General features: G+C 36.9%; 1 pseudogene; it reads right to left on the bottom strand.

Annotated features, from left to right (window-relative positions):
• Window positions 1-270: 270 nt before the first annotated feature.
• LOC118530752 (glyceraldehyde-3-phosphate dehydrogenase-like) overlaps window positions 271-23805 on the bottom strand; it is a 169128-nt pseudogene continuing 145593 nt past the window's right edge.

Genomic DNA, 23805 nt, shown 5'->3' with positions numbered 1-23805 from the left:
TATCAAATATTCTGCAATAAAGTTGAATTTTGGGGGGGGCAGGGAGCTGGGTGCAGTGTACTTTATTGATGGTACATGACAAGGTAGGTCTCCCCATGTCCCTCCCCTTCTTCAGAGTGTCTGGGATGGAAACTGTGAAGAGGTTGGGAGAGTCTCAGTGTGTTGGGGGATGATTTGGGGGCAAGCACTCCCCAACAGCCAAGGGCTTTGCTCTTCCTCTTTCTCTTGCTGAGGCTGGTGGTCCAAGGGGCTCTTACTCCTTGGAGGCCCTTACACCTTGGAGGCCCTGTGGACCATAAGGTCCACCACCTGGTTGCTATAGCCAAATTCATTGTCATACCAGGAAACAAGCTTGACACAGTGATCATTGAGGGCAGTGCCAGCCCGAGCATCAAAGGTGGAAGTGGGTGTCACTGTTAAAGTCTCAGGAGACAACCTGGTCCTCAGCATAGCCCAGGATGCCCTTGAGCGTGCCCTCTGATGCCTGCTTAACCACCTTCTTGATGTCATTGTATTTGGCAGCTTTCTCCAGGCAGCAGGTCAGATCCATGACTGATATGTTGAGGGTGGGGACATGGAAGGCCGTGCCAGTGAGCTTCCCATTCAGTTCAGGGATGGCCTTACCTACAACCTTGGCAGCTCCAATAGAAGCAGGCATGATGTTCTGGGCAGCCTCTCAGCTATCATGCCCTGGCTTCCAAGAGGGACTGTCCACAGTCTTCTGGGTAGCAGAGATGGCATGGACTGTAGTCATGAGTCCCCCCCACAATGCCAAAGTTGTCATAGATGGCCTTGGCCAGAGGAACCAAGCAGTTGTGCAGGAGGCATTGCTGACAATCTTGAGAGTTGTCATACTTCTCACGGTTCACACCCATCATAAACATGGGGCCATCAGCAGAAGGGACAGAGATGATGACCCTCTTGGCCCAACATTCAAGTGATCCCAGCCTCCTTCAAGGCAGTGAAGACCCCAGTGGACTCCACAACATACTCAGCACCAGCATCACCCCATTTGATGTTGGCTGGATCTCACTCCTGGAAGATGGAGATAGGCTTTCTATTGATGACAATTTTCCCATTTCAGCTTTGACTGTGCCATTGAATTTGCCATGGGTGGAATCATATTGGAACTTATAGAGCATGTAGAGGTCAATGAAGGGGTCATTGATGGCAACAATTTCTAATTTGCCAGAGTTAAAAGTAGCCCTGATGACTAGGTGCTTTATATGGTCAAATCCATTTACTCTGACCATCATCGTGTCTCGGGGACACAGATGGCACTGCACCAGAAGATGCAGTTGTTCAATGGGAAGGAACAGAGCCTAAAGTTGAAATTTTAAATAAAAAGGAATCAAAAGGCAAAAACAAATTTAGAATAAGTAAAGGACATTTTTTTTAAAAAGTGTGACCATGAATCAAGAGAGGACATACAGTTGTTCCTATTGTTTTTCCAGATGGTAGAGATTGAACATACTCCTATGTTGATTTGGGAGAATGGTTGAAAATCTAGATGAATAAGGATAAATTTGATAAAATAAGATTACAGAAGAGGGGAAAAAAAGCAGATGGAATTTAGCTCATGGAGAGAGGTAGGTCTTTGAAAGGAGAAAGAATACTTCTTTCCAATTAGCAAGGATGAAGAAAACTGATGTTATAGAAATGAAGAATGGGGTATGGATTTTGACCTAGAAAAGAAATAGACAAGTTATAGGCTATTTTGAAATATTTATAGGATCAAGTACATTTTTCCTTTTGTTCTATAATTTATACATAAGCAGCAGCATGTTTTTATAGATATAATTAATGGCCCAAGGCTAATCTTGGCTAACAGAAATGTTGTTTATGCCTGAGAGAAATAAGAGGAGTCCAAATAAAAACCTGGACTTATGTCTTGTTTTGAAAAATTGCAAGTATTCTTTTGGAGATTCTAAGTCCCACAGTAACAATATTTTTGAAAATTATAATCCTAGGACAACTTAAGCTGTTTAATTTTCTTTGGCTAGATTCATTATAAGAAACCTACAGCCTTGCATGGACTATTCCAATATCTCCTACATACCACTGCCTTCCACTCTTTAAAATTTTTAACTCTTATCCATAATGTTCATCCATAAAGTACATCAGAAACTGTGTGTTATGGAAAGAAAGGTGCCTGTTGGTGAGGCAAGGAGGGAACAGCAATACTCTTTTCTCATCTCAAGAAATCAAACACCAATGTGTGAGTTTAGAGGAAGGAAAAATTACCTACAGTGTTCTTTGATAAGGCCCTTCTAGCTCAACACTATGAGACAGAAATAGCTATAATCTCCTGTGAACTCTGTGGGTAGTCAGACTGAAATTTGTAAGGATGAAGGGTACATTAGCAATAATGGCAATTTGTAGCCCCATGATCATAATACTATAACAGTGGACTCAAGTTCTAAACTCTGAAAAATTGATGTTAGACTTATTTTCCCATATAGTGACATATTTTCCCTTTTGTTATGCTTTCAATAATATTCTAATGGGAATTTAAAGAGGAGTAAGTCACCGATCAATATGTCAAACTAACGCCATTTTAACCTACGTATTGACAGTATATCTCTTACCATTTTGCCCATTTTTTTTCCTTCTAGGCATTCTGTACACTGTATTTCTCTTAGTAGAATATGTATCTAAGAAAAGGCACAGAGAGAAAGAAATGAGGAGGAGGAGGGAAAGGGGGAGAGGGAGAAAGGGAGAGAGAAGTGGGAATGGATTCTTGAAACTCATAATTTAAGGAAAGAATGCACTTATTACCCCAGATGACAGATTTGAAAAACAAAGAAACATACAATATTTGCAACAAGAAACCCCGCCCCTTTTTTTCCCCCACATACTACCCTTGCTCCAGGCAAGAAAGAGGAATTCTTAGTGGGAGCAGTGAAAGAGGGAGGCTGTAGGCTCAGAAGAGTGGGATAGGACTATCAGGGTCTTTGTGGACAGAAATGGAAAAACTATCATGAATGCTCTGTGAATCCATCACTATGCCGGAGAGCCCAGACAGTTCCCACAGAATCTCCTTATTCATGGCAACACTTACACTGCCTGAATCTGAGAAGCTACCTGGATTGTCTTACCAGCTAGCTGGCTTCAGATCCAAAGCTGATCATCCATCAACTACTGAAAGTCTAAGATACTCACCATGCCCCAAGACCTGAGTCCCTTTCTACCTCCTCCATATATTAAAGTTTTTCCATCACCAAGGACATTCATAAGTCTCTCGAGAAAGAGAATGGGCTCCTAAACATCTACTATTACACTTAGAATAGTGACTCTAATTCTCAACCAATAATTAAGTCCTCCAAAATCTGTGATATGGAAGGAAAATCCCTGCTAACATCCTTACCTCCCAAACCAGTATTTGGGTTAAATTAATTGGCACTAGCTGGAGATCTTTCCCTGAACTAGCACAGGGATAAACTATATTCGTTATACAAGTCGAGGTAACTGGATATAATTCTGAAAGCAATTGGCAGCACTTGCTGTATTTTAAACAGGACAGAGTAGCAGTTTTTGTTTGTTTGTTTTGTTTTTTTAATTTTAGGAATATCACTATGACTGCAGTGTGGAGAATAGAAATGGTAAGTGGCGGGGCAGGGGCGGGGTGGGCAGCGCCTGGGTGGCTCACTTGTTAAGCGTCTGCCTTCGGCTCAGGTCATGATCCCAGGGTCCTGGGATCGAGCCCTCCATCGGGCTCCCTGCTCAGCGGGGAGCCTGCTTCTCCCTCTCCCACTCCTTCTGCTTGTGTTCCCTCTCTCGCTGTCTCTCTCTCTGTCAAATAAATAAGTAAAATCTTTATTAAAAAAAAGAAAAGAAACGGTAAGTGAGGTTAGGAGACAGTCGAAGTAGTAGAAGGACCTGGGGGAAAGTCTCTATAATTGCAATGACAGTATGTAAACTTGAACAAGTTTCCTGCACTCTTGAAAGTTTACTTAAAAAATGAAAATAATAATTGACACATAATTATGTTGTGAGATTTCAATTGCATTGTTCCTATGACCACCTGACATTGTGCCAGTTGAATTTAACTTTCTGCCATCAAAGTGTTCATTCCCTAAGGGTAGTGTGTACAACCTTTTTTTTATATAGATGTCTTCATCTACATTCATAATAAGCACTTAAATGCCTCTGCAGTTGAGGAGGACTACCTATGTGTGTAATATTTATCAATGTATAAGGAATATTGTTTAATATAGGCTTGACTACTATGGGCTTCTAAAATTTTTTAAATATATTTCTTTATATGTAATGTCTTTTCATAAGAATGCACCACCTAGAGGTACATACCTGTTTACAATTTATAGAATATGTGAGGAAGGTATATTTTTAGGAATATTTTTGGATGCATAAATGTATGATGTGTACAGGTCTAAGATAAATGGGAAGATATGTAAATGGAAAACATTGATTCATGAATATATGTAACACCCAGATATCACAATGCACTGAAAGTCATATTTAATTCTAATATTTAGCCATTAATCAAATTTCCCTTATGACTTATTTTTAATACACTTACATAATTAATGGCTTTACATTAAATTTCCCCTAAATTTCCTTGTTGTAATGCTTGATCTTTCAAGCTTGGATGAAAACTTACTTTTGGAAGGAAAAGAAAAAAACTTTTAATTTGAAACTTTAGGAGTATTATTCATTATGGTCTATTAGATGAATAGGTAATTTGTTTAAAAGTATATTCTTTAAATAGATTTTAAATAAAGTACTAATCCACCTGCAAAGGAAACTCAATGAATTGCATTGACAATTTAATCCAAAATTCATTTTTGCCGATGGACCAGACAGACAATAACCATAAATTTAGAAATAGGAGTTAGTTATCAAGATCTATGACTGTTTATTAAAACAAATTTCCATTATGTAACACAAGGTTAACTTCTCTTCTAGGCATAGAAATTTCTTAAGTCTTGGAGCACCTGGGTGGCTTAGTTGGTTAAACATCTGACTCCGGATCACAGTTCAGGTCTTGATCTCAGGGTTGTGAGTTCAAGCAAGAAATCTCTTAAGGCTAAACTATTGGAACCTTTTTAAAAACAGTATGTATTCAATTTAATAAAATATATTTGTGTACTGGTGGTGTGAAAGAGTATTTTATTCCATACAAGTAATTATTGTTTCAAATACCAAACAAACCCCATGTAGAGTTAATAGAAGGATTTAAAATATTCATTCTCAAAAGGACACATGCACCCCAATGTTCATAGCACCAATGTCCACAATAGCCAAACTGTGGAAAGAGCTGAGATGCTTTTCAACAGATGAATGGATAAAGAAGATGTGGTCCATATATGCAATGGATACATACATACAATTCAGCCATCAGAAAGGATGAATACCCACCATTTGCATGGACATGGATGGAACTGGAGGGGATTATGCTAAGCGAAATAAGTCAAGCGGAGAAAGACAATTACCATATGGTTTCACTCATATGTGGAACATAAGCAATAGCACAGAGGACCATAGAGGAAGGGAGGGAAATCTGAAGGGGGAGAAATCAGAGAGGGAGGCGAACCATGAGAGACTATGGACCCCGAAAACAAACTGAGGGTTTCAGAGAGGAGGGGGGTGGGAGGATGGGGTAACAGGGTGATGGGTATTAAGGAGGGCACGTGTTGTGATGAACACTGGGTGCTATACGCAACTAATGAATCACTGAACACTACATCTAAAACTAATGATGTACTATACGGTGGCTGCTAACTGAACGTAATAAAAAAAAGGAAATAATATACAAAATAAAATATTCATTCTCTAGTTATCATTTGTGTTTTCTATCTAACAAGAGGGAGTCAACATAGTGGTTCAGAGTAGAATCAAACTGTCCAGCTCCACAGCCTAGCTGAGGGATCCAGGGGGACTAAAAATACCTGTGCCTCAATTTGCTCATTTCTAGGAAGATAATAAAGGCACTTACTTCATAAAATTGTTGGAAAGATAAAATAAGTTCATATATGTAAGGCCCTTAGAATAGTATTATATATATATAACACACACGGAGAACTTTATATTAATAACCTATGATTATTTTTAATCGTTTATGTAATATAGTTAATGATGCCACAAAGAGTCTCACAAATCTAGCAATCAAGCTAGGGAAGAGCACATGAAAACAATTTATTTTAATGTCATGTGCCATGAAAATTAAGCAGACATCCTATGGCATACACATGCTAATTATTATCAACATTGCTCATTAAATCATCAATATTTTAGCTAATTCACTGTGAAAGGAAAGAAGCTCATAAGTTTGATCCCATAACACATCTGACTCCCACAGTGTCGGATGATGGTTTTCAGCTCCAGCTGAGGCATAGCTATTAAGATGTTTGGCATAAAGTAATTTATGAAGATTTTTAATGGGAAAACAGTAGTTAATTGCATGGTTTTTTACCCAATCCAACTAAACTTGCGTCTCTTTCATTCTGCACTAATGCACAATCAGATAATCACTTTGCTGACCAAAGTGACCAAAGTGACACTGATGATTACACAGATTAAACATTTTATTGAAATAGTATTCACTCATACATCCTGAATGTTATACATTACTGTTTTGAAAATCCATTCCAAAACTTTTGGCTGAAAACACAAGAAAAATCCTTCAAACTGGCTTTCACTAAACAGAAATTTAGAGCCAAGGTGTCTTCAGAGCTGATTAATTCAGTAGTACAATGATGACATCAAGGACCCAGATTATTTCTCCTTCTGTTTTCTTATCAGGGTGACAGCTTTGCCCTCAGTCTGGCTCCTTTCATAGTCATGGCAATTACGGAGATTACATCAAGACATAATAATTACCTGAGGCAGAATAGGAATTAGTTTTCCTAGGTCTCTCCTTAAACAAAAAAAAATCTGACCAGAAATACTAGCAGACTTGTCTGTAGAGCTCATTGGCCAGAAGTGGATCCTGTGCTAACCCCTAAATCAATCACTGGCAAAGGAAAGAGGAACATCCTTGCTTTAGAATCAAGCAGGCTTTACATCTGAATAAAAAGTAGGAGTCATCTTTCCCTTAGATACTTGGTAGAAGGATGAATGAATTATTAAGAGGATTATAGGGGCGCCTGGGTGGCTCAGTCGTTAAGCATCTGCCTTCGGCTCAGGTCATGATCCTGGGGTCCTGGGCTCGAGCCCCTCATCAGGCTCCCTGCTCTGCGGGAAGCCTGCTTCTCCCTCTCCCACTGCCCCTGCTTGTGTTCCCTCTCTCACTGGGTCTCTCTCCGTTAAATAAATAAATAAAATCTTTAAAAAAAAAAAAAAAGAAGAAGAGGATTATAGTGCTAAAAGAAAAAGGAAATGAACATTGGTTAGGCAATAGTGTCTGCTTGAGTCATCAGGAACATCTTTCTCTTCAAAAGTTGTGAGCAACTTTGTACACAATCAAACTGCATTTATACAGATGAGTAATGCTAGACTTTGCTAAAGCCATTTGTAATATAATCTACCAAATTGATATAAGAGAATTAGTTAAGTTTCAGATAAATGCATAATTTCTTTAATTCATTCTCGAGAAGTTGATAATTTACTACATGCCAGACCTGAGTTCGGTGTTAAATATACCCCGATAAATAAAACACATATGGTAGGTATATGATGCGAATAAGCCTAAAGCAAAAGACTGAGCATTAAATAAAGATACATATACAGATATAATTGGAGTTAAGATAAATGAAGGAAAATGACCAGATACTATCAGAGAGAATAATGTTTGGGGTGGGGGTGGGGGCGGGAAGGAGATACGTTGGACTGTGTGGTCTGAGGATCTGAGGGGGTCTCATTGAGAAAATGACACTTGAGTTCTGAAAGATGAGTAGGGATTGACATACATTCTCTCCTTGGCTGAACTCTGTACTTTTCAACAAGGTCACTTTCATGTTCCTCTCTGCATTGCCCAATTTTAGCCAGACTCTTGATAACCAGAAGCCCCCACCTTCAATATCTGATCAGGTTCCATATTTTTCACCATCCCCCAGGTGATATCTCATCACCCTGATCTGCCTTCAGCAAGAACACCTTTAGGCCAGTTTTCCTAGAATCCTCCCTTACCCCTATCTTTCCTCTTAGTGATTCCACTTAGTAATTGTCCATCCACTGAATGCTGCCTTGCTCCTTGTCTATACATTCCTACTTGCCCACGCTGTATTTATTCAGAGTTAAACTTGATCTCTCTCTCCTACCGCAAAATTCCATTGCAGTGGTCTTTATACCTATCATGATAGCTCTCCCCTTGAATAATGTCTGTCTTACCATGCCCTAATAATGCTATAGAATATATATATTTTTTAACAGTATTCACCATGTAAAAAATGGGGGGTAGCATCCCTACAAGAGACCACTCTGTACAATGACTCCTAAGGAGGAATGAACTTTTATGTGTACAGAGCAAGTAATTAAAAAGAGAAAACTTTACAATTATCAGAAATCATAAAGTTCTTTAGTAAGCTCCTTTTAATTTTAAATTGACTAAATCTTTTGTTTGTTATAAATACATTTTATATGTAACATAATACTATTAAAATATATATAACAATCTTTTTCCTTTTAGCTAGAGAAGCATCAAACTTATGAAAAAAACAAAATTTACAAATAGAAAATATTTGAAGTCTTGTGATTTCAGCAAAATTATGCATGTTAATTATTAGCATTTGAAGGATGCTTTTATATTCAGGTTAATATAGCATAATGAAATCTTTCTAGAATTATCAACTGAATGGGATTTACAATGACACTGCTTTAAGTATTATTATCTCCGAAAGGCATTCACAGTGATTGCTACCTTTGGTAGAAAACATATATATTCGCCTCAATGCTTACACTGTTTTATCATTTTACAAAAGGAAAAATTAATATGGAGTAGTTAATAGCATGCATAATTTAACATTTTATATTTGTGACAGATCAGAAAATGTTATATTGTGACAGACCCAGGGCTCCTGATTATTATAACCATGAAAAAAAATTTTTAAAGTCTATGATTCATTATGTTTGTCCTAGAAATAAACAACAACAACAAAAATAATACAAAGGAAAAAGAATTATTTTAACACTATCTGACTAGAGCTCCACTGGATTAGAATTTCCACAGTTCTCCTTCTACCTCTCCTGTGACCCTAAGAAAAGTCTGAATTACCAAAAGCCTTGATTTACTCACCATCCTTCTAAAATATAAGCTGTAGATGGACAGGAATGTTTGCTTTGCTCACTGGTATATACCTGAAGTCCAGCCCATATTAGGGTCTCAATACTATCTGCTTAAGAAAATGAAACCCTTTAATGAAACTCTTTGGAGTTTCTATGACTATTAAATAATATTGTGCATTTAAATGCTTTTAAAAAGTGCTGATAGTAGGGGCTTACTAGGTATGGTATTATCAAATAACAGTTCCAAATGTAAAATATCTAGACATTAGCCTTTAGAATTAGAATATGCATTATTATAAATATAGTTTTTTCCCAGATTAGTAAGAATAGCAATTTTACTCAAACTATTTTAGCATGTATTCATTTCAAAATAGTTTTCAGAGAGAAAAAAAATGTTCATACAAGAAAAAAATCAGCCATGTGTTTTGCAAACATTAATAACCTTGGTAGGCTAGTTTAAATGACTGAGTCATAAATTTTGTATATTCTTAATGTCATAATCCATCTATTGATAACATTCACATTTCCTGAAAACAAAAGGGATTAAAAGATTCAAGCACAGTCATGAATAATTAAGCTACTGTAATTTAGATTAAGAAAAGAGATACTATAGGTTGATTCATTGGGGTAAACATGTTGAAGAAAATTAAAGCAATGTCAAATGAAGAGCTATCAGTGAAACTAGGGATGGTTATTTTGAATAAAATTTTAAAATGATTCTGGTACCCAATTTCCATGTGTGGGGTTTCCCCTGCACCACCAACAAACAATTCTCAGACATCAGCTGGGTATCCTATCATTTGACTTGATTCTGACTATCCATCCAGAGATAGCATCAGATCCCACAGGTTAAAGGTCCAGTCTCACAAGACTTTTCTCCTCTACACACCCTTCGGATGCCAGTCACAAGTCCAAGTTATGACATGTGCTTTTGAGTGAATGGATACAAAATTGGAGATTCCAACAACCCCCTCCTCTGGTATGATTAATTTGCTAAAGGGGCTCACTTTACTAACGCTTCACTTACTAGACTACCAGGTTATAAAATGATATAATTCAGGAAGAGCCAGATGGAAGAGAGGCATAGAGCAAGGTATGGGGAAAAGGCACGAAGTTTCCATGCTCTCATCTGGTGTACCACTCCCCCACAAATCTCCAGGTGTTCACCAGCCCATAAGCTCTCCAAACCCAGTCCTCTTGGGTTTTTGATGGAGGCTTCATTACATGGGCCTGATTGACTAAATCATTGACCATTGGTGATTGAGTCAACCTCCCCTCCCTTGATAATTGCTCTCAGCAAGTTACAGCCTTTTAAGCATAAGAAAGCTTCAAGAAAAAAATACATCTTTTTTCGTTTTAAACTCCAGAAAAACATATAGATAGACATGAGGGGGCATACATAAAATGAGATATCTCATTTCCCCACACTATTCTCCACCTCCCCCCCTTTTTTGCACACTGCTTCTTCACATCAATCCTTCTGAACATCCTTTGTTCCTTTCCATCTTCTAGACCTCGAAGTCTTGGGATAACTCAAGACTCAGTCTGAGAACCACTCTTCTCCATTTATTATTACCCCCCAGGAAATCTGACACAAGCTTTAATACCTTCTTGAACAGGTCACTTCTACTTTTATACCCCTACCTTTCCCATAAATTCCAGAATCCTTACTTGTCATCTTCACTTGGATTTCTAACAGGCATTTTAAAACAAATATACCAAAAAAACCTAGATTTCTGCCTCCAAATCTGCTTTTCTATCGAAGCTCCTGTGAGTGATATCACAATTCCCAAAACTTGGTATTATCCCTCATTGGTTTCTTTCACATGGACTCCACAAAAAGTCAGCCAAGAAATGCTGGCTACCCTCTCAAGAATTTCTCACCACTATTAACTGCAGACCAAGCCACTATTATCTCTCACCTTGAATTGGCTTTCTTGTTTCCTTTCTTGCAAGGAAAGTTACTTTCTACATAGCAGTAGGAGTGATACTTTAAAATATAAGCTGCACTAAATTATGGTCAAAGCTATGATTTATTTCCCATAAAATAAAATTCAAAAGTCTTGTCCATGGTCTATGAGGCTCTCCATGATGAGCCCCTATCAGATTTCTGACCTTATCTTCTCTGTCCCTCTCCCTCTCCCCACCCCCCCATTCTATTTGTTCTATACCTTTGGTCTCTTGGCTTTTTACCCAAACAGGGCAAGCATGCTTCCTACTCAAGATTTTTGCAACTGATGTTCTCTCTTCCTTAAAACCTCTTCCTCCAATTCATAAAGAAAAGTGAAATTTTCTAAGACAGATAAAAAGGAGGTACTGTTATTTTAGACAGAGTGGTCAAGAGAAAATTAACTGGTTAGTTGAATTTTTAAAGAGACACATTCGAGTGATATTATCTCTATAAATATATCTTTTATATTTACATTGAAAACCTCATCACAGTGTTCATCTAGCTAACTTCATTTCCATATTTTAAGTTCCCTTTTCTGAAAGTGAGAAACTTAACTCCCATTGTTGTTAATATAAAGTTACTTTTCCTAAAAATCAATCCTACTCCATATAACTAATCCCCTATGCCCATGCAGTTAGTTTCTTTACTACACAACATTCCAGTTGCCTACCCTTCCATCTCCATCTCCATGTCTAGGTTACCTGCTTGGGTTCTGACACCCCTGCCAGACTGCCTCCCTCCATAATACCCCACTTCACCTTGTATGTACCCATCAGCCCTTTTATCAAGGCTTCCTAGGCTTGTTGAAGCTCCAACACCTGCTCTGGTCTGCCTACCACGTTCCTTACCCACTCTCCCCATGTGGGTACTATTTTGCTTGCCCTCTCGTTAATGATTTTAACCTGAAGTAGATTTTAAATGCTATCGTGCAGAGATGAGAATAATCACCAAATCTGTTAGGGTCAGAACTCTCCTCATTTAAAAAGTGGAAATGCAAATCAAAAACACCATTATAGAACCGGTGAAAGCAGTTTGAAACATGAAGTAATAGAGAACCTTTTACTCAAGATGTAATGAGAAGGATATGGATTATAAACTAGAGATAGCTGAATATAATTTTATTATATTTCTGCATTGTGTTCCTCTAAAAATCTCTTTTTTATGTACTCTATGAAATAAGCTGATATGAAAGACAACTGAGACAGATGAAATGAACCAGAAGAGAAATAAAACAAATAAGGAGAATGCTGATTGAAATGGAAAGGATGTAATGAACCTAAAAATCCAATGTTAAAAAAATCTAATTAACAACTGAAACTCACCAAATTGAATCAATAAGTGTATTAGGAAAAATTCCTTTTGAGAAAACACCCTCAACCTTGTCAATACCTCTGATGAAATTGTGAATTTTATTCCCTTATTTCTCTAGCCCACTGTACCTCCCTCCTCCCCATTAACCCAAGGTGGTGAGCATGTAACAGGTGTAGTCAATCATAATGCCCTACTCTGACAAAAATGAATACTACAAGTCATGCAAATATCATCCCATCAGGGACAATTAAAGGTCTTCTGTCAAATTCTTACCTGGAAGCCTAGGGGAAAAAATTCAGCTGCATCTGGAAAGCAAAACAGCTTATGGTTCTATTAATAGTCATACAAAGCATTCTCTGCTCTGAGAATAAAAATCAAGAATGCATGATAAGATATAAAAGATGGATTGAAACCTCCCGAATCCCTGGGTGCTGAGGTACTCTGAGCTACCACTGGGTCTGTTACACAGCTAATATGTGCTGTCCATTGCATACCTCCACCTCTTTCCCATACCTCCCCAACAGTTTTTCCTATTTACTTCTCAGAGTTTACCTGTCACAATGGAGGCTGAAAATGCTAAGAATTTTCTAAGCCTCGATTCAGCTACAAATATAGGCAGAATCCTGTCGTATGGCCCAAGGAGAAATCTGATAAAATAAGAGAAATTTCAAAATCCCTGCCCTGTTTTAATGTGGTTTGCGTATTGTTTAAGAATGATTGGATACCGGAGACAATGATGAAGAGATCAAAAGAATCATAGAAAAGCTGACTCAGCCTTGACATCTTGGAACTCCTGAATACCTCTGAGACCTACTAATCTGGAAATTGTGTTTGGTACAAGAAAAAGAAGCTTCTATTATTTAAGCACTTCTAAATAGCTATTCTATTACATACAGCCAATTGACTACCAAATGATATGCCAGTTAATGTTAGGCTAAAAACAGAATCCTACTGAAGGGAAGCAGAATTTTTCACCCTAAAATATGACTTTTTGGCTTAAGGATTATTTTAGGCTGGTTATTTTTAAAAAACAGCAGCATGAGAGAAGCTCTGAAAAACAAGTTGAAGTAACCATATTGTAAAAACAACCTTTTAGATTCTTTGGCTGGTCCAATAATTATACTGATATAAGATTATTAGAAGAAGAACAAATACAAGTTTAGTAATATGTATACCTCCTGTATTCATTGGAGAAACCCAAGAAAACTAAGTAACCCTGAAATGGCTTGAACCACCACCTTAAATATCATCTCCAGTAAAAGACAAAAGACATTGGCAGTAAGAAAAGGAGGCCAGTTATGGGAGATGAAGGGGACCATATTTTGCCACACAAGATAGGCCTGTTTAGCATACTGATTATTTTAAGCTGGCTGTTTTTAGAGAAGCTCTGAAAACTAAGTAAAAGTTACCCTTTTGTAAGAGACATTTACATTTATAAGGGTACATGAGTACACAGGACACAGTCTCAGACTGGATGTCTAATAGACATGTGGTGCTACCAGCTAAATGTGGATGGCTATTGCCATGCCCCACTGACACACTTCAGGGCATGGGCACACAATGTCAACTCTCCCTTTCTTAAGACTTACACCCCTGTTGGGCAGAGAGTAATGGCAGAATACAGACCTTCACATGTTATTGAGACCCAGGTCTTCACCCTGGGATCAGGGCATCAGGAATATCTGAGCCCCCAGATGAAGGAGGAAGCCAGCTCATGCCCACAGGTTCAAAGAATGTGGGAATAGGGCATGGAGAACATATCCCAAGAAAGAGAAGGCAGAAAGAGGGAATGTGCTTGAGTTGAGTCTCTAAGCCCCTCCCTAGCACATGCCTCATGGTCCCATCAGACTTCAACTGGAAAAGATAAAATTATTAAGAAATATAAGGAAGGCCTTCTGAGTGGGCAGTTAGTGTGACTATGGAGTTCTCATGCCCAGGAGGCCAGTTCTGCCCTGAAGCCAAACTGAACAAACTCCCAACTGTCAAAGCTGGAACAACTTGAGCAACAAAAGAAATATTAAAATAATGGATTATAATGCAAAGAATAAAAGAAACATTTATGAGTCTTGTTGATTTAAATAAGTAAATAGGAACAGAGGACAAATCATCCTTATAGAAAAATTACAAATAATATATGTAGATACATTCTCTCCAACACGTCCCCAGGGAGAGTTTAATTCATTTCCCCTTGAGTGTGGGCTGGATTTAGTGACTCAATTTCAAAAAAGAGAGTATGATAAGAAAAAATAGCAAATTTAAAGAGAAATCTGGCAAAAAAAAAAAAAAACACAATAACACACAATAACACTCTAAATAAGTGATACATGTTAATAGCTCTAACAATAAGTAGGAGGAAAGATAGGTGAAAACATCTTACAGACCAAATGTGAGAAACAGCTTAATCATGCTAATCTTGAAAATTACCCCATCAAGTGACTTCTTATAAAGGCAAAGAATATATAAAATTCTCTGTAAGAATAGTAAAGGGAGCATCTCATCCATGGCAGGATCCTCACTCTGTAGATATTTTATCCTACAGAACTTGTGGTAGACAGAATTCTAAGGTGGTACCCTAAAATCCCAGCTTTTTGTGTTCACATACCTTTTTTTAGGTATTCAAACAAAAATTTATCTACGTATTGCTGTAAAGGGATTTTGCAGATGTAATAAAGGTCCACAATTAGTTGATATTAAAATAGGGAGATGGGCCAGACCTAATCACATGAATTCTTTTAAAAGTAGAAAGTTTTCTATAACCAGTCACAGAAGAGTAAATCAGAGAAGTGTATTCTGGCTAGTCTAGAAGAAAGTAAACATTCATATTTGAACTACCTATGGGAGCCACAGGCCAAGGAACTGAAGGCAGTCTCTAGTTGCTGAGAATAATCTCTGAACAAGAGCTAACCTCAATTCTATAACTACATGCAAATAAATTCTTCCAATAACCAGTGAGCCTAGAAGACCATGAGTCCCAGATAAGAACTGCATCCCCACCAATACCCTGAGTAGATCCAGCTACACCAAGCTTGGACTTCTGACCTACAGAAAATGTAGGATAATAAATGTGTGCCGCTTTAAGATAAGCTTTAGTGATTTTTTCGACAGCAGTAAGAAACTAATGTACTCTCTATCCCCTTAGTAAACTTAAATCTTACACATGATTGGGATCGTTTTGTATAATAGTCCACTTTATGTAATAATCTCCATAGTTTTTGAATCTTTTCTATTAAAAATGTATAATTTCTATCTTAGAGTTTTTTCAGTTAATCACATCAGATTACTGTTGGGAAAATTATACAAATAGCAAAGAAAAAGCATCATAAACTATGAATAAAAGGAAAATTTTACAATATGACAAAGAATATTTGTCTCATAACGAAAGCCAAAATCATACCAAAAACTGACGGTAGAAGAACAAGGCATTGATGACAAAAATCACCACTTTTGTTTAAAATAGCTTTTATGTCCCATCAATTCAGTTGTAAAGAAAAACAAACACTGTGTAAATATTGAAAATGAAAACAAGTAACAAGATGGTGACGGCTTGTTCAAAATAGCTTTGATATTTCAAAAACAATTCAGTTACAGAAGAAAATAATCTTATAAATATTGAAAATAAGAACACAAATTATATTTTCTACTGAAGAAATGCTTACTTGCCTATAAAATCCAAGAGAATTACATGAAAACTCTTAGAATTAATAAAATAATTCATATACATTTGATTAAAAAATCCTTAAAGATAGAATAAATTATTTTCTATATATGCCATATTTGACAAGTTAGAAATATAATGGACACAAATCCTATTCATAATAGCAATAAAAATATAAAATACCTGGGGAAAAAACTTAACATTACATGGTTATATGTACAAAGTTATAATGCTTTGCAGACAAAAAGAAGGCAAGCATAGGAATGAACATATATTCCTAAATTTCTCTGTTAAAGATTTTGGTATTTGCTTAATTATTATATATATATATATTATTTTTTATTTATTTATTTATTTTACTTCAGCTATGTCAATTTATCATTGTGAGTGGTTTCAGGGCAGGCCACCCGGAATGTGCCACTTGGACATGGGGATTATTTAGACCTAAAGACAAAGCCCTACAGACTCAGGAAGAGCTTTTTACCTCCCCCTTAACTGCCTGAGAGAAGTTGGATAGGGGGCTGTTGCAAGCACACCCATGAGTTGTGTGTTTCTACAAATGTCAGCTTTATTCAATCACAGTGCAAAGTTAACTTAATTGTAAGGCAGGTTCAGGATTCCAAACTCAATGCCATGTCACTGTGCATCTAACTTGGCTTCATACACAAGTCACCCAAAGCAAAGCACAATACAAAGGTACACCACAAACAAGATACAGAATGGGTAAGAAGTTAAGGAACCAAACCTGAAGTCGCTATGAGGCTGCAGTCCAGTTCTGGTCAGCTCTTGGTGAGTGCCGGTTATTATGTTCAAGCAGTGGAGAGTCTGTTACGTTCGGAGATCAGTGAGACAGAGCCTTCAGTGGTGCTTGCCTTTTTGATGTGGTCAGATGTGAAAAGGGTCAGCATCTAGAGACTGACAGTTTGCTGCAAAAGTCTTCGCTTTTTAAAGGATCTCCTGGTTATCAGTTCTGCGTGTTGTCAGTTTGTGCTGGTTTTGGCAATATCTGGTCCTAGCTGCAATGCCCTTGGCTGCTTGACAAGAGTGAGTCCATCTTGCTCTCTACAAGTGCCCTACCAGGAAGAGAGCAATTGCCAGAGATGACTTTTTACGTCAGAAAAACTTATCTGCATGGCATGGCAAACAGTTGTTTACCAAACATTGGCTCTTCCCATCTTCCTGTGAATTGTCTTCCGCTCCTTTGAAGTCCCAGACCCCTACACCCTTCTCCTTAGCTCAGGATGGCCTGTAAGCCTCAATTGCTTGACTATTTGAGAACCTCCCAGGCCTTATGGGGCTCTGTGTGAACCAGACTAATGCCATCTTGTACAAATCAGTCATGATGACCTCTCTGTGACCTGAAGTCTCCTTAAGCACAGCCTTCGACTTCCCATATTCTTTCTTTTTGTTTAACCATGCCCTTCAGTATACCCTCAGGGCATAAGGTCCTTGACCTGCTCTTGTTGATATGACTATGACACACATCTATTCTCAAATGTTCTCCCCTTGGGTAATCTCCAAGCCTGTACTTCCAGCCTCAGGGGCTATAGAAGCAGGTCTTACTGGAGGTGGAGATCTCAACTTGTAGCCAGCCAAGATAGGTGTCTACAAATCTTAATAAACCCTTTCCTGTCAAGCTGGACTAGTCATCCTTTTTGCTTGGTCTTGTGATTCCTTCGGCCTTTGGAGGTCAATCTGTACATACCTGCCAGTTCTCCTACTACAATAGGCCACCATTATTTTGTGTTAATTATATATTTTTTAAAGATTTTATTTACTGACAGAAAGACAGCCAGAGAGGGAACACAAGCAGGGGGAGAGGAGAGGGAGAAGCAGGCTTCCCGCTGAGCAGGGAGCCCAACACGGGGCTCGATCCCAGGACCCTAGGATCATGACCTGAGCTGAAGGCAGACGCTTAACAACTGAGCCACCCAGACACCTCTATTTTGTGTTAATTATATATATTCTTATTTATGCATGTTCTAACAAAATGTGTACTTTTATTTTATGGGAACATTTAATTTTGTGTTTGTTTTATTTGATTATAGTTGACACAAAATGTTATATTAGTTTCAGATGTACAACATAGTAATTCAACTTCTCTATACATTATGCTATGCTCACCACAAATCTATCTACTATCTGTCCCCATACAACACTATTACAATACCATTGACTATATTCCCTACGTTGTACCTTTCATCCCTGTGACTTATTTATTCCCTAACTGGAAGCTTGTATCTCCCACTCCCTTCACTTTCTGTTTGTTATTATTTTTCACCTATTTTTTTTTTCCATAGAGCACAACTCTATTGCTATGTGTACATCTAATTCATTGCTTCTAATTGCTGAATAATAGTTCATGGTACACACCCACTATGTTTCATCTATCCATTCTCTGAAGATAGAAAGCCGTATCATCTCCAAATCCTTATGCTGCAAATAATGTTCAAAGATCATACTTTTACATATCCCTTCTGGAACACTGGGAAATTTTTTGTGATATATGCCCTGTAATAGTATTGCTATGTTATAAATATGTCTATACTTAATTTGCCTAAGTATTGGTAGACTGATTTCCAGAACAGCAGTTCTCTACACTCTGACAAGCCAGCAGCGTATCAGGTTCTCATTCCCAGTATCCACCAACAATTGAATATTTTACCTTCTAATTTTTACCAGTCTAATATAGATATTAATTATATCATTTTATTTTAATTTGCATGTCTGAATATTAATTCTTTTGAACACATGACTCTTATTATTTAAGGGTTTCCTTTTATAAATTGCCTATCTTTATCATTTGCCTATTTTCCTCTTGAGTCTTTGTCCTCTTGTTAATTTGCAGAAGTCTTTGTACATTCTAGCGATTAACCGTGTTTCACTTTTAAACATTGCAAGTATCTTCTTAAATTTGTTATCTTTCTATTTACTTTGTAATATGCCTTATTAAACAGAAATATTCTATTTTATTATAATCTTATTATTAGTTTGCATTATGGGGGACCCTGGGTGGCTCAGTCGGTTAAGTGGCTGCCTTCGGCTCAGGTCATGGTCCCAAGGTCCTGGGATCCAGCCCCACATCGGGCTCCCTGTTCGGCGGGAAGCCTGCTTCTCCCTCTCCCACTCCCCCTGCTTGTGTTCCTTCTCTCGCTGTGTCTTTCTCTGTCAAATAAATAAATAAAATCTTTAAAAAAAAAAATAGTTTGCATTATGTTTTGCTTTTGAAATTTCACATTTTAAACTTTATTTTACTGTGGTTAGAACACTTAATATGAGATCTGCTCTTTTAACAAATTATTAATGTATAATAAAGTATTAATATCAGCATAATGTTATACAGAAGATCTATAAAATTATTCATCTTACTTAACTGAAACTTTGTGCCTTTTGGTTAGTAATTTTTTTTCCTCTCTCCTCAGCTTCTAGCAACCACCATTCCACAATTTGATTCTATGAACTAATTTGTATACCTCATATAAGTGGAATCATGCAGTATCAGTCTTTCTGTAATTGGCTTATTTCACTGAATTTTTATTTAAGAAATCCTTCCTCATCCTAGGTCACAAACATATTCTATATTTGTACACATTCACAGAATGTCCAAATAGGCCAAAATTCAGTCCAATTAAACAGCCTCACAAGTAGGAAAGACTTAATACACATTTTTAACATTGTGGAAATGACCACTGTTCAAACCACCTTTTTAACAATTTCATGCTTGAAAGAATAAAAATTTTAGGAATATTGACGGTGTGTAAAATAAATAATTAATAAATAAATATAAATAAATGTTTAAAAAGGATAGTTTATATTTTCTATTGCAATATACCAAAAATATTTACATTAAACATAAATCTTTTTCCAAGGCTCCAAGAAGTTTCATGAAGAAGTTATAAATGCTCAAAACTTGAACTATTATAAACCTTACACAATTTTAATCTGCTAAAATTTATGTTGGGACCCAATGTCTATCTTTACAAACATATACTTTTATAGACATCTTATATGAAGTTCCTGAAATGTTTCAGGTGGAAGCATCTATCTCCTCTCTCTGCCTGCCACCCAAGTACAGGACATTATCCACCCCTATAATTCTTCTGAACAAGAGATTCTGTAACCAGTTGTTGCACCAATGCTTATGAAAGAACTGGGAGAATTTCTGTGGCCAGTTCACGTTTAATTTCTGCTTGTTAAATGTGAGTAACTAAGTCTAAACAATAAAGCTACTGAAGACAGCATGATGAAACCAACAGATTATTTTACGTACAAGGAAAAATACTTCTTTACACATAGTTTAGAGTATTTGATTTTCTCTGTATCAGGAGGAGTGGACCTTTTTTAATGCATCCCTAGGCTCTTTTAATAAATATATTCCTGAGCAACTTTTGGATGAAATAGTTGTTCTTCTGAATTGCATTTTTACTGCTTCAATTTTCTAAAAATTTTCTTCTTTAAGGTAAATGACCATGTAGCAGAACATTAATAACAAAGAATTTCACATGTCACTCTCTTCATTGACTTGCAAATGCAATCATTCATGTTCTTTTTTGAATGTAGAGCAATACAGCGCATGCGTTACAGACCGCAATTCTCATCAAGCAGTTGTGTGAAGAGCTAGTTCTTTTTCTAATCGTATCTACTGTTAAAGACTACTATTGAAAAATACCATATTTCATATGCAAGGTTAATGTTATCCTTCAACCAGAAAAAAATAATCTATCTTCCTAACTGAGGTGTAAGTAATAGAAGTAAAGTCAATCGAAGAGTCAATATTAGAAAAAGAAGAAAATCTAAAACCAAGAGTCAAAGTTTGAAGAATCAAATGACTTAACACAGATACACATGAATTTAAAACAATGGAGAAAGGAAATAGAATTATTTCTAGGTTTTAAAAAAAGATTTAAACACCTTATGATTGTATGTATTCCTCAGAGGACTACCTCCTCAATAGGATATATTAAGCTGGGAATGCATCTGTGCATGTGTATGCTAATTTTGTGGCATATTTTTCAACTTCTTTGACCATAACATATCTTAAAAATGAAATAGATCTATTAATAAAAGATTATGGTTAAAATTATAAGAAACAACCAAAATTTTTAGAAAAAAAAACAAATTTGGAGAATTTGACCAAAGCATTCCAATTGTGGACCAATTAAAACCCTTTTTCATTTCATAACAGCGAATCAGAAAAAGAGGAGATAAAATTGATAAAAAAACTTTATGTCCAGGACAAGTGATTTTATTATTGCTTGTTGTCATGATTTTTTAGATAAAATCCAGCGCTACTCAACCATCAGTTAAGACCACGGCTATCACTAATGAAACATGCCCTGCTGGAGAAATAGTTAAAACAATATCATTTCAAAGGTGGCTCCAACTTTTGAGAAAGCTTTTCAGGAAAACAGAAAGGAACTGAAGAATTAACACACAAAAACCCAAAATCTATCCATACAGATTTACCAGTGCGTGTTTTTCTTTCCTGGACATTGCAGAAAAAAACTTTTCAGGTTCAAATTCAGTTTAAATGAGTGATGATAAAGGATTATTGGGAAAAAATGTGGATGTTTCTGTTTTTGTGCTGGTTTTATGAACTTCGGCTGTCACTTGTGCAGTTTGCTACCTCCAAAGCCTTCAAATGATGTCTTAAATTTTAATTTATGGGACGTTGAATTTAGGATTTGGTTGCAGTTTTTAGCTGAGGGATATCTAAGTTTCCAATTTCAACTATTCATTTTTTTTTAAAGATTTTATTTATTTATTTGACAGAGAGAGTACAAGCAGGGAGAACAGCAGAGGGAGAGGGAGAAGCAGACCCCCCCTGAGGAGGAGACCGATACGGGGCTCGATCCCAGGACCCTGGGATCATGACCTGAGCCGAAGGCAGACACTTAATGACTTAGCTACCCAGGCGTCCCTGTATTTTTTTTTTTTTTTACGTAATAGTTCTATGGCTGGAATTTTGCTGTGTGCTGGTATTTATGTATCTTCTTTTATGGCTTGTTTTCTGAATCATTAAGTGTTACAATTATGGTTTATTTAGGTATAACACTGCAGGAAATAATAACATCACTTTTAGTATTTAAAATATACATTTTAATAAAAAGCCTTAGCACAGGTGAAATTTTTGAATTAGGCAACCAGTGTTTTTGATGCTAAATTTGCTTTATTGAAAGGTTAGGAACACTTAGAAGTGCCAGTGGTTGTTCAGGGCACAAAGATACCATAAATCTCTTCTAAAGTGTGGCTTAGTACTCTGAAAAAAGCATCTATTCTCAAAGTCCAATACTTACTCTCCTGATGAAATTTATATTCTGGTGAGAGCAGAGCTAGTAAGCTTCTCAGTTCTTTTTACTGTGCTAAAAGTAGAGAAAATATTACCAAAAGAAAGAATAAACAAAACAGCCTTATGTTCAAGGTACAGATCAGTGAGGTAGAGGTGATGCCTGCCATATAAATAATCTGGCTCTCTGTCCAGGCAGGGCCTCAGGGTTGCAGACTGAGATATGGTTAAACTCTAGGATCTGTTTGTAGTATTTGCACATGCTTGAAGGAGTGTGACCCTGGTGGGAATGGCTCACATTAGCCAGATTCACAGGAGACTGACATGTTGACCAAATGACAAATCATTAATATATAAAGAAAAATGTAAAATGACAAATCATTAATGTATAAAGAGAAACGTAACGCTCAAGGAGAGTGTCGCATTCATTTCCCTTAAAGCAGATATTCCCATGACAAAAATCTTCATGAAAAGCACAAAGAAGTTATAGTTTAGTAATGGTAGCAATTAGCACTCGTGACCAGAGGTGTCTGTATCTGCTGAGTAGGGCTGTCCTAATGGACAAGACTGCAGACACGATTAAACATCTTTACTCTTTGAGTTTTATCTTCTTAAAGATACTCTGCTTATTCTTCCCTTTCTGTTTATAGTCTTATTTTAGACAGGGTATATTATAATAAATTGAGAGGAGCCAAATTTAGTTAATTAAAATCTTACATAGAATCTCAATGTAGGGACCCCTGGGTGGCTCAGTCAGTTAAGCATCTGCCTTTGGCTCAGGTCATGATTCCAGGGTCCTGGGATCAAGTCCCATATTGGGCTCCTTGCTCAGCGGGGAGCCTGCTTCTCCCTCTACCCCTCCTCCACTTGTGCTGTCTCTCTCTCTCTCTCTCTCTCTCTCTGACAAATAAATAAATAAATAAAACCTTTTAAAAAAAGAATTATAAAAAAAAGGATCTCAATGTATTGAGTGGCTGATCAAAGCAACACAACAAAATGATTGAAATGGACTTGAAGTCCACTTTTCTTCTACCTCATAAGCTCTCCCACCCCACCTCTACCTAGAGAACTAGAGACCTCTCGGGTTTTGTAAACTAAGATTGGAAACTTCTGGATTAAAGAGAAGCAGTATCCTCTAGTGGTCAGTGATAGAATCTTATTTGGCCAGAGTTTAAAGCCAATGTTTCTTTGTTTATAAAATAATAACATATTCCTATATCATTTGGATAACCTTGTTTACATTTTAGTAAAACAACTCTCAAATCTCAGTGATATGTAATCAAAAAAACTTGTTTCTCACTCATATTCATGTTCTTCACAATTTCCCTACATTATTTTTGTCCTTCCTCAGGACTCATCCATTCTTTGGACATCACTTAGAAACTTCGAAGGGAGAGAAGATAACATGTGGGTGGACAT

This window comes from Halichoerus grypus, chromosome 7, assembly GCF_964656455.1.
Source record: "Halichoerus grypus chromosome 7, mHalGry1.hap1.1, whole genome shotgun sequence".
Taxonomy (NCBI): Eukaryota; Metazoa; Chordata; class Mammalia; order Carnivora; family Phocidae; genus Halichoerus; species Halichoerus grypus.
Note: the sequence above shows the minus strand (reverse complement) of the source record. Positions and strands in the feature narration are given on the sequence as shown.